The sequence below is a fragment of the Natator depressus genome, chromosome 8 (genome assembly GCF_965152275.1).
Source record: "Natator depressus isolate rNatDep1 chromosome 8, rNatDep2.hap1, whole genome shotgun sequence".
NCBI lineage: Eukaryota > Metazoa > Chordata > Testudines > Cheloniidae > Natator > Natator depressus.
The window spans coordinates 96,567,808-96,583,698 of NC_134241.1; the positions used below are offsets into that span (position 1 = coordinate 96,567,808).

A 15,891-nucleotide genomic window follows, 5' to 3' on the forward strand; every position below is an offset into this window, starting at 1 on the left:
ACCCATTTCACAAAGTGCACTTCTCAGTTTGCTGAAGTGATTTGGCATTCAGAAATTCGGGGATCTACTGTAGGCCTTTCACTTGGACGAGGGCCAAGGTGCTCGTGCAAAACTTTCATCTGCCTACATCACATTGCACAGTTGGGATCTGATACTGCAAGACCTGCCTGGGCAGATGCCTAAGTCAGTGGGAGGTTTTTGCACACAGTTTGCAGGATTGAATTATTTAGGGAATAAAATTAAACAAAACAGAAAGATCACTTATTACCAAAATGCAATCGAGACAATATCAATTATAGGAGCATTCTACAGTGTGCTTGTATTTGGACTGAACTCAAATCTGATAGCATAGATTTTAGAATGCATGCACAGCCGGTTGTATTCATTCATTGATGAAAATGATACAACACAAGTCCAAAAATGAACATATTCCTTAACAATATCTGGACACTGTACTCTGCTCTGCTGCACATTAGGCAAGTGATTCTAGGCCAGATCTTCAGTAGGAGGAGGGCCTTAGCTTCTCTCAATACATCAGTTTACTCATCTGCAAAGAGGGAACAATAAAATGTACTTGCCTCACTACTGCAGTGAGGATTAATTAGTTAATGTTGTAAGGTACTTGTTAGATAGAAGTCCAAAATATTATAAATGAAATTGATCTAAGCTTGCAAAAATCATCCACACACTGGCCTTTATCAACAAGAATACAGGTCCAAAAGGTTCATATGCCTCTGAAGAAAAAGAGATATAAATAGTTTATCTGAAGGCCTTTTCTTATAAACAGGATGCATTTTTAGGTGTTTTTAGAAGAAGGTAAGCCTGTGTGACAACCTGCTCTCAGGAGACTTGTATCTTTAATAAAAATACCAGGGGACAATGCATTCCTTGAATTGTGTTATTGTACATAGAGTTCTCAGTTATTTTTGCTACATTAGAACTCGTTTTGAGAATTTTCCAGCCAAAGTTATTTTTTTCTTACTAAAATAAGTTTTTTAACTGACCGGCATCTTACATGAGTCTGGGGGTTGTATGTCAGACCGCTTCTTAAATCTTTCCTGGATTGCCATCATCTCTCGTCACAACACATATATACTATACAGCTATCCCCTACAGCAGGGGTTCTCAATCTTTTTCTTTCTGAGGCCCCCTCAATACACTATAAAAACTCCACGGCCCACCTGTGCCACAACAACTGGTTTTCTGCATATAAAAGCCAGGGCCGGCATGAGCAGGTAGCAAGCAGGGCAATTGCCTAGGACCTAATGCCACAGGGCCCCCCCGCATAGCTAAGTTGCTCAGGCTTTCACTTTAGCCCTCGGTGGCAGGGCTCAGGGACCCAGGCTAGGGTTGCCAACTTTCTAATCCCACAAAATCGAACGCCCTAGCCCTGCCCCTTCCCTGAAGCCATGCCCCCTGCCCTGCCCCCCACTGACTACATTCCCCTCACTTGGTGGCTCACTCTCCCCCACCCTCACTCACTTTTACTGGGCTGGGGCAGGGGGTTGGGGTGCAGGAGGGGGTGAGGGCTCTAACTGGAAGTGGGGCCAGAAATGAGGGATTCAGGGTGCAGGAGGGGGCTCCGGGCTGGGGCAGGGGGTTCGGGTGCGGGACGGGGTAAGGGCTCCAGCTACGGGTGTGGGCTCTGCGGTGGGGCTGGGGATGAGGGGCTTGGGGTGCAGGAGGGGCTCCAGGTTGGGGGGTGGGGCAGAGGGGTTCAGAGTGCAGGAGGGGGCTCTGGGCTGGGGCAGGGGGTTGGGGTACAGGGGGGTGAGGGCTCCATCTGGGGGTGCAGGCTCTGGGCGGGGCCAGGGATGAGGGGTTTGGGGTGCAGGAAGGGGTTCCGGGTTTTGGGGGGGGCTCAGAGCTGGAGAAGGGGGTTGGGGCTCGGCGGTTGGGGCATGGGCTTACCTCTGGCGGCTCCCAGTCAGTGGCGCAGTGGGCGGCTAGGGCAGACTTCCTGCCTGTCCTGGCACCGCAGACTATGCTGTGTCCCGGAAGTGGCCAGCAGGTCCGGCTCCTAGGCGGAGGCATGGCAGGTGGCTCTGTGCACTGCTCTCGCCCACAAGCAGTGGTCCTGCAGCTCCCATTGCCCGTGATTCCTGGCCAGTGGGAGTGTGAAGATGGTGCTTGGGACAGGGGCAGGGGTAGCGCACTGAGACCCGTGCTTCCCCACCCCACAAGAGCCGGACCTGCTGGCTACTTCCGAGGCACAGCGCTGAGCCAGGACGGGTACGGACTAGCCAGCCTTAGCTCCGCAGCACTGCTGACTGAACTTTTAATAGCCCGGTCGGCAGTGCTGACCAAAGTCACCAGGGTCCCTTTTCAACTGGGTATTCTGGTTGAAAACCAGACACCTGGTCACCCTACCCCAGGCTTCAGCCCTATGCAGTGGGGCTTTGGCTGTCTGCCCTGAGCTCCAGCAAGTCTAATGCTGGCCCTGCTTGTAGGACCCCCTGAATCCTGCTCCCAGCCCCCCAGGGGGTCCTAGATCTCTGATTGAGAATCACTGCCCTATAGCATATCTTTGTCACGTTTTATTTTTTTCAGTGCTCTTGGCAATTGTCCACTTGATACCCTATGTTTACTTTCATTATTGATTTTGCCATCTATGAATAAAAATAAAAATAATTACTACCTTAGGGCCCATTCCTGAAGGCCTTACTCAGGCAATGCTCTCACTGAAACCAATGGGGCTTGATTCTCCTCTCACTCGTCTTCACACCAGTATGAGAGGCAAATACAACTGAAATTTGCAAAGCTGTGAATTCCATATACGTCCAACATCATGGGCCGACTTCCGCACTCATTTACACTTGAATAAATCACTTAAATAAATACACCTGAATAAATCAATTGTAATGGGAGGCAGAAATTAGCCTCATGTGTGAGACCAAACAACAATTAGTTGCCTTCGTGGTGCAGAGATGGAGAAGTTAATATCAGGGTGCTTCTTAACAAAACCTGTACCTTGAAATAGATTAAATTTCTTGTCTGATCTACCTACGTGAGTTCCTTTAATTTGGGATTGAAGAACTATCTTCTTACTTTGTGCATAGGATTGGAAGGCATGAGTCACTATAGCCTTATTTGGTGGCTTCTATTGTTTTAATATTTGCACCATATTTTTATAAAACTACATGGTAACTTTATCTTTATAACAAGTACATGTTGGGGGGGGGTGTTGCTTTTGTTTGTTTTGTTTGTTTTTTGGTTTTGTGGTTTATGTAAAAGTGCACAGTTGGTAACATCCTGTGTAATGTTTTACGCTGCACAAGCTTTTACCTCAGTTTCTAATTTCATACTAATAATAGTTTAGTCTAATGAGTAACATCTTTGTCATTTCTTCTAAGTATTTGCTCTTCTTTTTGAAGTTAGTCTTATTAGTCCTCTCAGCCACAAATAGGTGTGTGATTTTTTTTATGCCTTGGTACACACAGAGACATACAGAAGACACGAAGGCATATTATTCAACTGGAATTTTTACTTCAGTGCAACCTGGCTGTGCTATCCACCGTTACAAGGGGAGGCAAATGGGCATAATTTCCTTAATCCCTCCCACCATCACCCCTTCTCTTGTGTTTAGCGTTTTAAAATGTTTGGAGCATGTTAGCTGGATGGTACACAACTTGCAGCTGACATGGGTTTCAAAAATGTAAGAGACACATTATTGTCTGCCCTTAAAACTTTTATTGTTTAGAACAATGATTTGGAGCATTGCAGCTTTATCAAGGGAAAAGGCTGAGAAATGATCCGATGTTTCAAAGGAGTATTGTCACTAATAGCTAACCACAAGCATCACATCCTGTATTTTTCCCCAGTGATTTCTTTATTTGTTGAAAACATTCACTTTGTTCAGATCTTAACTGATTCTGCAATATCAATTTTTTTAAAAAAGTTGGCCCACATATATAAATGGCTTCCAAAAACACTTGAATTTTATCCAGTTGATATTCACAGTTTGTGGGGCTAAGCTTTAGCGGTTTATTACAATTTGGAAAAACCTAATTTTTGTTTCTTTTTTCCAGTTGGATGGCAGAAGCGACGGACTGAATCTAAGCATAAATCTGATTATGGTAAATTTCAGCTCACAGCAGGAAGATTCTGAGGAGATGAAGAAAAGTATAAAGGTAAGCTATATAGCATTTTATGATCTGAACAGTCTAAAAAATTATATTTCTAGGGATTTAGCCCCATTCTTTCATTGCATCCTCTATTCTTTTTCCTCCATTGCTCACAGTAACAAAAATGTGCCTGTTAAAATTAAATTTCAGTCGTGTCAACTTAGGCCTTGACTACACTTAAAATAGATTGACCTAGCTATGTTACTCACGTGTATGAAAAATTCACACCTCCTAATGCCATGGCTCATCCCCCAGCTCTGACCTAGGCCCCGCCCCCACTCCACCCCTTTCCCCAAGACCCCACCCCTTCCCCACCTCTCCCCACCCCCACTCCACCCCCGCCTTTTCCCACCCAGTTCTCCCCATCCCCTGAGCACATTGAGTCCTCGCTCCTCCCTCCCAGCTTCCTGCACGCGTGGGGAGGGAGTTGGAGGCACTGATCTGTGGGGCCTGCTGGTGGGTGGGACACACAGGGGTGGGGGCTTGAGGAGGAGCTGTTGGGGGGCTGCCGCTGGGTGCTCAGCACCCACCATTTTTTCCCCATGGGTGCTCCAGCCACAGAGCACCCATGGAGTCAACACCTATGACTGTAGCGCTTTAGAGAAGATGCTATCTACGCCAGAGGAGTGGTTCTCCTGTCAGCATAGGTACTCCACCTCCTCAAGAGGTGGTAACTAGGTCGACAGAATTCTCCCATCATACTAGCGCGGTCTACACCGTGGATTAGATTGGATTAACTGCGTCGTTCCTGGGTGTGGATTTTTCATATGCCTGAGCAACATAGTTATACTGATCTGAATTTCCTAGTGTAGACTAGGCCTCATTGACTTCAGATGGTGTTGTGGGTACTCAAAACTTCTGAAAAATAGGTCCAGATATGATGTAAGACACAAGGAGGGTCTTAACTTAACTTCTAGACAGCAGTCTGTAGAAACTAGACTTTGAGGTCCCATACCTCATTCTGAAAGATGAAACAACTCAAAGAAACAAGAAAAGTTAGGACTTGCTGTTGCTCTTTATAACCTCCAGAGTAGAGAGCACTAGGTCAATGGAAGAATTCTCCCATTGACCTAGTTACCATCTCTCAGGGGGGTGGATTACCTACACTGACAGGAGAATTCGTCCTATCAGCCTAGGTAGCATCTTCACTGAAGCACTACAGGAGTGCAGCTGCACTGTTTTAAGTATAGACAAGCCCTTGAAAGGAGTTAACTCGAGTGTAGATAACTCAAGTGAAGACATAGCCAAGTGTTAGTAGTGCCTGCAGGAAGCAAGCACTGCCTCAAGGCATTAGAACGAGGAAATGTATCAAAGAGTCTCTTGCTGGTGTATCTTGAAATATTAGCAGGTGAGAGAAGCATTCATGTGGCTTTGTTTAGGTAAGTGTATTTCCATGTGCAATCATTAAACTTCAGATTCAATTCTATTTCTGAGTGCTCCAGTATGGCTAATGCCAAGCATGCAAAAATCATGAGTCAGGTGCCAAAAGATCATGACATCATCTTAAAAACGATGAGGTGTTTTAAAAAATATATATATTTTGAATTATTTTTGTTAGCCTTCTGGTTTCTGATCATTTAGGGTTCACTTGGGTCATGTTTTCAAGTTTTTCTTCACAACCATGAGGGGTAGGCATTTATTTATTTATTTATTTAAATTAAAGCTCAGATTCTCATGCAATCTCTTGATTCCCAAAGTTGGAGCTTTACAAAAGAATATTACAAGAACTGGCAACGCTGGCTGCAGAGTCACATGCCTTAGTGCGGTTTGCCCTTTAGAGCAAGCAAAATTTGCAATGGATGACTGGAAAGGGGAAAAGAAGAGAAGAGAGGTTCCCAAGATGACTGGACCCATTGTCATCTGAAAGGGTGTATGGGGAAAACTTTCATTCCACTTAACCTTTACCTTTCAGGTAGCATCTGAATAGGCCCAGTGGGTCTGGCAGCTCTTCTATGTCAAACAGCATGTGCTCAGAAGGACACACTGCATTCAGGGATATGACTTCCCAGAGCACATGAAATTTGAATAGGATGTGCAGTTCAGTGATCTTAAATACAAATGTAATGATTGCACATTCAAATAAACTCAGCTAGTTTATTTTGCATAGTATGAAGCATGCACACAGCTTGATAACAAGCAATGTTGAGCCAGTAAATGCACAGAGAGTACTGAGCCAGATTCACTGTCTGAGCAGTGCAGAGTGAGAGGAAATCACCCAGTTTCCCCAGGGATTCCTTCAGCATACAGGGGAGTCCCTAGTAGACATAGAGCTGGTATAGCCACCAGCTCTGCAGCCATGGTGTCAAGGATTTGTTGGGGGTGAGGCGAGGCAGAAGTCCTTGGGGACTATCACTATCTCTATACCAGTGTTGGAGTAGAGCTGGCCAGAAAATCTGGGATCCGAACCAGCTCTATGATGGCTCCTCCTCTCTTGCTGAGCCAAGTATATCTTGGTCACAGAAGAGAATCTGGCCCATAAACTTTAGTGGTGTGTTAAATAAAAGCTTTGCTTTGTTTTTTAGTGTTCTGGTGGCATTTCCCTCGTCTTCCCATGCTAATGGCTTCACAAACTTTTTTTTTTTTTAGACTTTTTTTTGGTTGTTTGTGTGGTGTTTGTTGTCTCTGCCCTTCTTATTCCCTCCCATATCTCCTGCTCAGTTACTTTTATGTTTCAGCCAGTTTGTGGGCTTTAAGTAAATTCCTTGTCTAACTTTTAGATTAGAGTGTAACTTCCCTCTTGAATTGACGTCATCATTCTGTGGCTCAGTAGCTACTGTGCTGAATAACAACATCCTTGGCTGGAGATGGAGTATCTTTAGTTACCAATACTTACAGATATATGGCCACATCCTCCTCTTCTCAGTTATTGAACTGGTGTAAGTGAGAGGGGAATTTGACCCATACAGGGCAGTGATGGAAGTGGTAAATTATTAAGAGCCAGAAAGGACACTAAAGAGGTAAATGTAACTTTATGTAGAGGTTTTCTATATTTATATGTTTGATCTTACTGTGTCTCCTCATTATTGGTCTTCAGACTAGTCAAGATGCCAGAATTTATGCAAGATTTGAGCCCTTTAGTAATGACAGTCAGACTTTAGTAATTCCATTTACCATAAAACATAAACAGAAGATTGACTGTGCTGGCAGATATATTAAACAGTTTCCTGCAGAACTTAACCAAGAGGATGTGCATGGAGAGTCTAATATTACATCATGTTTGGTAAGGTCTCTGAAAATTCTATATCTGTTAGAAATGCTTGATAATGTCCATTTGATAAAATAATCTTATAATACATATGAGTGACTGTAATCACATAGTTTAGGAAATTTAAATTATATAATAACTGTCTATTGTCCTAGTACTGTCTGATCAATTGGGATCGATTTGGCCCTTAGTTAATAATTCTGTTGCTGCCTCAGACAGAATAGAATCCAGCACCCTCTTTCCTAGTTGTATTAGCTCTGTAGAGGTGAAAAGAATACAAAGTTATTTTTGTCCAGTCCTTGAGGTATGTATGTATAACTCTGAGTACACAAGGAGCAGATCTGTTGCATTAAAAACATGCCATATTTATATAGTCATTTTTCAAAGCAGCACCACACTTTAAAAGAAATAACAGTGCATAGATTGATTAAAAAGTGACAAGGATGAATGATACAGTAAAGTACAAACATCTGAATGTTGCAAATTCCAGTGAAGGAGAAGAATTGTTTGTGGTTGTTCAAGGGGGGATAATAAAGAATAATTGTTTGAAAATGAGAAAAGGAGAATTTGAGCCGAATACCAGAAACCTTTTTCTAACAATGAAGTTACTTAGATTGTGGAATAGTTTCTCAAGGGAATTGGTGAGAACCTGCATTACTTGGTCTGTTAAAACTGGATTGCATCAAGCATTGTGTATATACTGCAAGAAACAATCTTGCTTTTGCAGTTACACGAATTAGATGAGTTAATAGCTTTTTCTACCCCTAAGTTCTCTGCTTCTGCGTTTTGTTTCTGAGTCTTAAAAATCTGACATTTTAAAATGAAAACCAATATTATCATTTTCCAATGTTACAATATATTGAAACAAGCACTATAGGGCTATGTTCTAAAGCCCTTTCTCAGGGCCATGGTGTGCTCTGTGCACGTACAAAGGCAGGGAGGGCACAAGAAGACAGCCCTGTGTTGCAGCTGACCAGTGTTGTCCTCTCTGTGTACCCTGGAACACTGGGACTGTCCATGAATTGCCTGAGGTACAAGACACCCAAATGGGATGGGGAAGAGTGGGAAGAGGCTGGAAGGCCCTGCTCTCTATACATATACCCTGGCACTGAAAGGAAGTAGTTACAGGCACATTCCTCTTTGTACTGCAGAGCTCCAGGATCAATTCTGGGTCCCTGAAATCCCTGTGGGTAGTACTGCTGTGCATCCTGCCAGCACGGGGCAGTGCCTCAATGCACATATGAGCGCTCGTTGTTTACTCAGCCGTTACTCTGGCAAAACACATAGGGCTTAATATGGAGAGGTGCTGAGTAGCTGAAGCTCTCACTGGGTCAAACCTTCCAGTCCTTAACTCTGGTAAACATTGAAACTCCCCTTGGCTTCGTTATCAGGGTCTGGCCCATAGAGAACAAAATTTTAGGAACCTAATTTAACAGTTATCACAGTCTAGTTGTGGTTCCTCTAATTAGACCAATGGGGGATAAGCTACTGATCTTGTTTCTGATCCCATCATGCCAATCATTTATGAGGGCATATTGATCTTCCAGGTACACCATCATTTTGCTTGGTACAAAACAAATCATCTCATGATTTTATTACAAATTTTAAAAGTACAGTTAGTTCATAACACCTCTACATACACCTCTACAATGCACCCAGCAGGCACAGTGATTTAAAATAATGCTATACCACATAACTAAGATCATTAGTCAAGCTATGAATGGCTAGGTTTACATGGGAATGGCTTAGAATGACAAAAGAAAATGTATGTTATATGTTTTTTCTGTGTATTTTCTGACTTTTGAAGTTAGTTTTTCCGAATGGCTATATAACAACTTATATAATAATACTTTAGCAATCACACATGTTTTCCCTATTACATTATATATTATTTCCATTGCACTAACAACCAAAAGTACACACATACATATAGGAAGACACAGGGCTTGATCCTGCTTTTGCTTACAACAGTTGTGTGCCATTGGACCTGCATCTCTACTGCCTTGCACCTTGGGCCAGATCTTCAGCTTGTTTAAACTAGTAGCTTCATTGACTTCAATGGAACTATGCCAGCTTGTACCAGCTGAGGATCTAGCTACTTATGAAATCATTTAGACATGTGCAAAGTGAATGCAGACTGGGTGCAAAACATTATCAACTCAGAATTGTGTAAGGCAATGGAGAATCAGGCCCATTGAATATAGGGGAGGTGCAACTGTATGAGAGCAAAATCAGGCACAGAGTCCTAGCTTCAAAGAGTTTAGAGTATAAGATGAGCAAGAGATTAAGGGTTGGGGAAAGGGAAAAAATGATGTGCAAACAGGGCCCCCAGACTTTAACCTTTTGATCTGCAGTCAGGTCCATTCAATTAGTATATAATTAGGCATGGCAGAATTTGATTTTTATTTTTTATAATTTTGATAAGACAAGATTGATGTTTATTTTTAAGCATTTTTTTATTTTTTCAATTTAAATGTTCACAGTTGCACAAAATTATGGGTTTTAAGTATGTTTTAAAATGTATTGATTTAAATTTTCACAGTTGTGGGAAATTATATGTGGTCAGACAGTAATTATTTAATGACAGTAGACATTAAGATTCAAAAAGTTAAAGCTTTATTATAACTGTTAAAATACAAATTGTCAACATCATATGTCAAAACATACAAAGTAAATATCCTTAAATCAAAATCTAATACGTTCTTAAGCAGCATTTTTCTTAATTTGCCTATCTGTATATTTTGATTATTGTTACTGGAAATATTTTTTCATCGGTTTGTGTGTGTATAGTGACATTGACTTTTACTGACAGTCACCAATAAAAATCTATTCCTTTCAAGCCTAGATATAATGCTTTTGTTTATACATTTAGAACACTAATGCAAATTGCTTGGATAATTGAAGTTTTGTGACATCCTTTATGCCGGATATATGTGGATCTGGAACAAAGAAGGTGCAGGTCATCTTTAATTACAAAAGACAAGAACCACTTAATCAACAAAGATATCAGATGCAAGGTACAATAAGTGTATTCTAGTATTAAAGAGACACTCCCAACTTGCAATCTGTTTAATTTTTAAAAATGGATTAAAAGTAATTTCAGGTACTATTCCTGCCCTAAGTCCTCATGCCAAATTTTTTGATTTTACATTAAAGTTTCCTATTTGTCTCTCTTCTATTCCTTTGTGAACAACAGGGTAAACCATTATGTAAAGGGTAGATTGTGCTTTTTGGCACAGCCCTGGATATAGAGCAGAGTATACCTGCATTGCCTCAGGAGGAGCACCATGAAGGCATTGTACCTGAGAGACACCCTTCTGAGAGAGTTCCTCCAGAGCAGCCTTTTTACCCCACTGTGGAGCGAGTATGCTGAGTGAGCCCTTTACAAGACAAAGTACACTCCCTATAGAGCCATACTGGCCCAAGTCAGCTGACTCAGGCTCACAGAACTTGGGCTGCAGGGCTAAAATTAGTGTAGATGTTTGGGCTCAGGTTGGAGCCTGGGCTCTGAAACCCCTCGGTCTCAAAGCCCAGGCACCAGACTCAGTCCGAACATCTACACTGCTATTTTTAGTCTTACAGCCTGAGCCCCACAAGCCTGTGTCAATTAAGCCAGGCACTGAGACTTGGTGCCGTAGGTTTTTTATTGCAGTGTTGAGTGCCCTAAGTCCACCTTTGCACCCTTTCCCCCTCCTAAGCTGCACGGGGTGCAAAAAGCCAGACATCAGAAACTGACAGAAGGTGCTGTCAAATGCACAAGGTAAACACTCTGAAAAAATAGAAAAATCTCTTTTCTCTAATCTTTCTTGTATAATAATCTTAGGTTTTACTTGTAACTTAACAGGTACAAAATTTTCAGACAGAAGTGTAATTTTTAAGTTGACATTGTTCCCTTAAGGGTCCAGTTTCTGTCTTCAGTTTCACCTGTACAACCCCACTGAAGTCTTGTTTGAGTTAAGAAATTTAATCTACAGTGACATCTACCAGTGTGTGTACAAACCCCACACGGGACCTGAAGGGGTTAAAGGACAATACTGGGACCAGGTAGCCCTGCCTCTCCAGACCTGCAGAGCATGCTCCAAGTGGAGAAGATGTTGAAAAGGGAGCAACAGAGCCCAGAAGGGGAAGGCTGGGGAGGAAGACTGACCTACCCTGAAGGCTCCTGGACAAGAGTATTGGACAAGCCTCCCCACGAAGAACAAGACTGTACACTGACCCCGGCTGGGGCTGAAGGTTTAGTTTTCTTTTTTCTTTTTTTTTTTTAACCTTATTTTGGACTTGGACCTGGGGGAGAGAAACAGAGGGTAGGAACCGACCCAACTCAGGGCACTCTGCTGACCCTCTTTGGGCCCTGGGTTGGAGCCTGGTGGAGTAGGAGGGCCCAGGCTTCCCTACCAACTGCCCCTACTGCAGAAGGGGCATCAGCCTTATGCCCACCTCACTCTGGTTTTGGTAAGAAGAGGGACTGGATTGAAAGACCTCCCAGCTGGGAGCCGGCACTAGGCGTGCTAATCACTGGGCCATCTAGCCCACAGAGGACTCTTATGCAGTGAACATTAAATGGGAAGCTGAAGACAAGTTTTACATTTCATTTAGGGCTGTCAAGCAGTTAAAAAAATTAATCACGATTAATTGGATGATTAATTGTGCTGTTAAACAATAATAGAATACCATTTATTTAAATATTTTTGGATGTTTGCTATATTTTCAAATATATTGATTTCAATTACAATGCAGAATACAAAGTGCATAGTGCTCACATTATATTTATTTTTATATATTTGCACTGTAAAAAAAACAAAATAAATTGTATTTTTCAATTCACCTAATACAAGTACAGTAGTGCTATCTCTTTATCATGAAAGTTGAACTTACAAATGTAGAATTATGTATAAAAAATAACTGCATTCAAAAATAAAACAATGTAAAACTTTAGAGCCTACAAGGCCATTCAGTCCTACTTCTTGTTCAGCCAATCAGTGAGACAAACAAATCTGTTTACATTTGTAGGAAATAATGCTGCCCCCTTCATGTTTACAATGTCACCTGAAAGTGAGGACAGGAATTCACATGACACTGTTGTAGATGGTGTTGCAAGATATTTACGTGCCAGATACGCTAAAGATTGATATGTCCCTTCATGCTTCAACCACCATTCCAGAGGACATGTGTCCATGCTGATGATGGGTTCTGCTCAATAACAATCCAAAGCAGTGCAGACTGACGCACGTTCATTTTCATAATCTGAGTCAGATGCCACCAGCAGAATATTGATTTTCTTTTTTGGTAGTTCAGGTTCTGTAGTTTCCACATCGGAATGTTGTTCTTTTAAGACTTCTGAAAGCTTGTTCCACATCTTGTCCCTCTCAGATTTTGGAAGGCACTTCAGATTCTTAAACCTTGGGTCCAGTGCTGTAGCTATCTTTAGAAATCTCACATTGGGACCTTCTTTGCATTTTGTCAAATCTGCTGTGAAAGTGTTCTTAAAATGAACATTTTCTGGGTCATCATCCGAGACTGCCATAACACAAAATATGTGGCAGAATGTGGGTAAAACAGAGCAGGAGACATACAATTCTCCCCCAGGAAGTTCAGTCATAAATTTAATTAATGCATTATTTATTTAATTAGCATCATCAGCATGGAAGCATGTCCTCTGGAATGGTGGCCGAAGCAAGAAGGGGCATACGAATGTTTATCATATCTGGCACATAAATACCTTGCAACACCAGCTTCAGAATGCCATGTGAACGCCTGTTCTCACTGTCAGGTGACATTATAAATAAGAAGAGGCAGCATTATCTCACATAAATGTAAACAAACTTGTTTGTCTTAGTGATTGGATGAACAAGAAGTAGGACAGATTGGACTTGTAGGCTCTAAAGTTTTACATTGTTTTGTTTTTGAGTTATTTAACAAAAAATCTACATTTGTAAGTTGCACTTTCATGATAGAGATTACATTACAGTATTTGTATTAGGAGAATTGAAAAATACTATTTCTTTAGTTTATCATCATTACAGTGCAAATATTTGTAAAAATCAAAAATAATAATAAAGTGAGCAGTGTATACTTTGTATTCTGTGTTGTAATAAAAATCAATATATATGAAAATGTAGAAAAACATCCAAAATATTTAATAAATTTAAATTGGTATTCTATTGTTTAACAGATCGCGATTAATCACTATTAATTTTTGTGAGTTAATTGCATGAGTTAACTGTGATTAATCGACAGCCCTAAGTTAATTTGTAAAACACTCAAAGTAAATTAGCATTAAGACATGAAAGAACAAATTTTAGCTATTTGTGTTGACATTCCGTATATAAATGGGTCAAGCTGGTGGATAGACTGGTGTTTTCATGCCCATGTTTTGTATTTCCTTAAGATTTACATTTTGGTATGATGGTGAAGAGGGCCAGCCAGCTATTTTGAACATTGCACTAGAAAACTGACACCTATAGCCATATTATAACTTTAATGTACTTTCCTTTTTTTGTTCTGGATGATGTGTACACACAACTGTACTCTGATCATTCATTCAGATGGTACTTATGAAGTAAAGATTGATAACCAAAAAAAAAAAAAATGGAATCTGGTCATCTAGAAGAAGACTGGGAATTCTCACCTCCTAAAAAGATAAAGATCCTGATACAAAGAACCCTGAAGACTGGGATGAAAGGGAAATGATTGAGGATCTTGAAGACAAGAAACCAGCAGTAAGGGAATAATGAATAGCCATATTTCACTCTGGATATCATGACTATGGTAATTATTACCTTGAGGTCTCTTGATTTTTCTATATACATTTTTAAATAACCTGGTCTAGACTGGCTGACCTATATTAAACCTACCAGGCAAATTACATCTTTGCATACATTCTTGCTATTTTCACTGATGTCAATGGGAGTTGCAGCTGTATGTCTGACTGCTGAATTTGATTTATGGGCACTCTTAGCGTATTTTGCTTATACTTTTCTCTTAATTTGTGTAGGCAGGATGGAATCCTAGACATCAATGATGGAGAAGATGAATCATTTAGTCCACCTCCGGCTTATAAATATGTAATAACAATTCATTAATTCACTAATTCTGGCTTGCTTACAAGATTTAAGAAGGGGTAGTAAACAAATGGCACATAAATAGTCATGATCAAACCCAGTGTTGCTTGAGTTTCTCTTTAGCGAAACTGTTATTTTAATAATGTCACTGCTTTCATTTTGGAATGAGTATATATTTTCCAGGAGAAAATTAAAAGTTAAATATTGTTGTGGTCGTTTCACTTTGGGCTTCATAAGTCTTGACTGTGTCTGTGTTTGTGTGCAGTTATTACAGGTAATTATGAAGGTCAAATGTTAAATCTAGAATAATGTAACAAAATTCAAAGTGACTCGCTACTGTGTAGAAGTCTGTAGGACAGACCAGGAAAAGCATGACATTGTTGCAGGGATTCATGGGGCCTGATTTAGCCATTGAGTTCTATTGACACAAGCCAGTAAAACCCAAATTCCAGGCCCCCAGTGGCCGAAAGTCTACTAGGAGCAGAGATACAGCAGCCCAGGCTTCCTGAAGTTAATGCTCTGCTGGAGGACTGGGGCCAGGCTGACCTGAAAACGTACTGACTGAGACCCTCTGTTGGGCAGCCCATGCTAGCAGCACTCTTACAAAGGCCTGGCTGCCATTTAGCACCACTAGTTTCTCCTGGTGGCACCACCACATGCCCGTCACTAAATTGCAGTCCCTCCATCTCAGCTGTTTCCATGGTTTCAGAGAATCAAATAGTACCTCTATTTTACCTGTAGGGGTTAATCTGACTCAGATTTCAGTTAATCAACACTCAGGATATGGTGGAGGAAAGTGGCACCTGTCCAGATAAAAATATGAAAGGTAATGAAGTTACTGGTTAACCCAGTGAGCAAACAAATCTTTATTATGAACAAAGGTACGCATTTGAGAGAAAATCGGGTATTGTGTAAATCTGTTCCCATGTGAGCAGTAGCATTTCCCAGCAAAGCATTCATTCATTCACAACAAATATATTTTTATATTTACTTTCTTGACACATAAATATACTTTCAGGACTGGGACCAGCCAGAACACTTTCCTGACCTAGATGTCAAGAAGCCAGATGACTAGGATGAAGAGATGGATGGGGAATGGGAACCACTGATGATCTCAAACCTGGATTATAAGTAAAACATTGTTGCATATCCTTACTGTGATTAAGGAAAATAATAGATTCAATACGTAATGGGAATAATATCAGGTCCATAAAACTCTAATCCTTAGACTGTGGAAGAGACAGTACAAGTTTTTCTAAATCTCACAGTTAATGCTTAATAAATATTGAATCTTATTTGTCTCATTTGTATTGTGAACTCCTTGGGAGCATGGCCTCTGCCTTTTCTACAGCCAGACGCTGTCATCTTTACTCATGTTAAAATCACCCAGTGATCTGTAAGGCTATCTGAGTTCTTTCCTATTTGAATATCATCATCAGTAATTTTGACCCATCTGAAGTTTATTATCTGTAGGTTAAAATTCACCATGCTCTTCAGTTAC

The 15,891-nt window shown here is 41.1% G+C and overlaps 1 pseudogene; it reads left to right on the forward strand.

Annotated features, from left to right (window-relative positions):
- Positions 1-2,032: 2,032 nt before the first annotated feature.
- LOC141993026 (calreticulin-like) lies at positions 2,033-15,525 on the forward strand (annotated as a pseudogene).
- Positions 15,526-15,891: the final 366 nt, after the last annotated feature.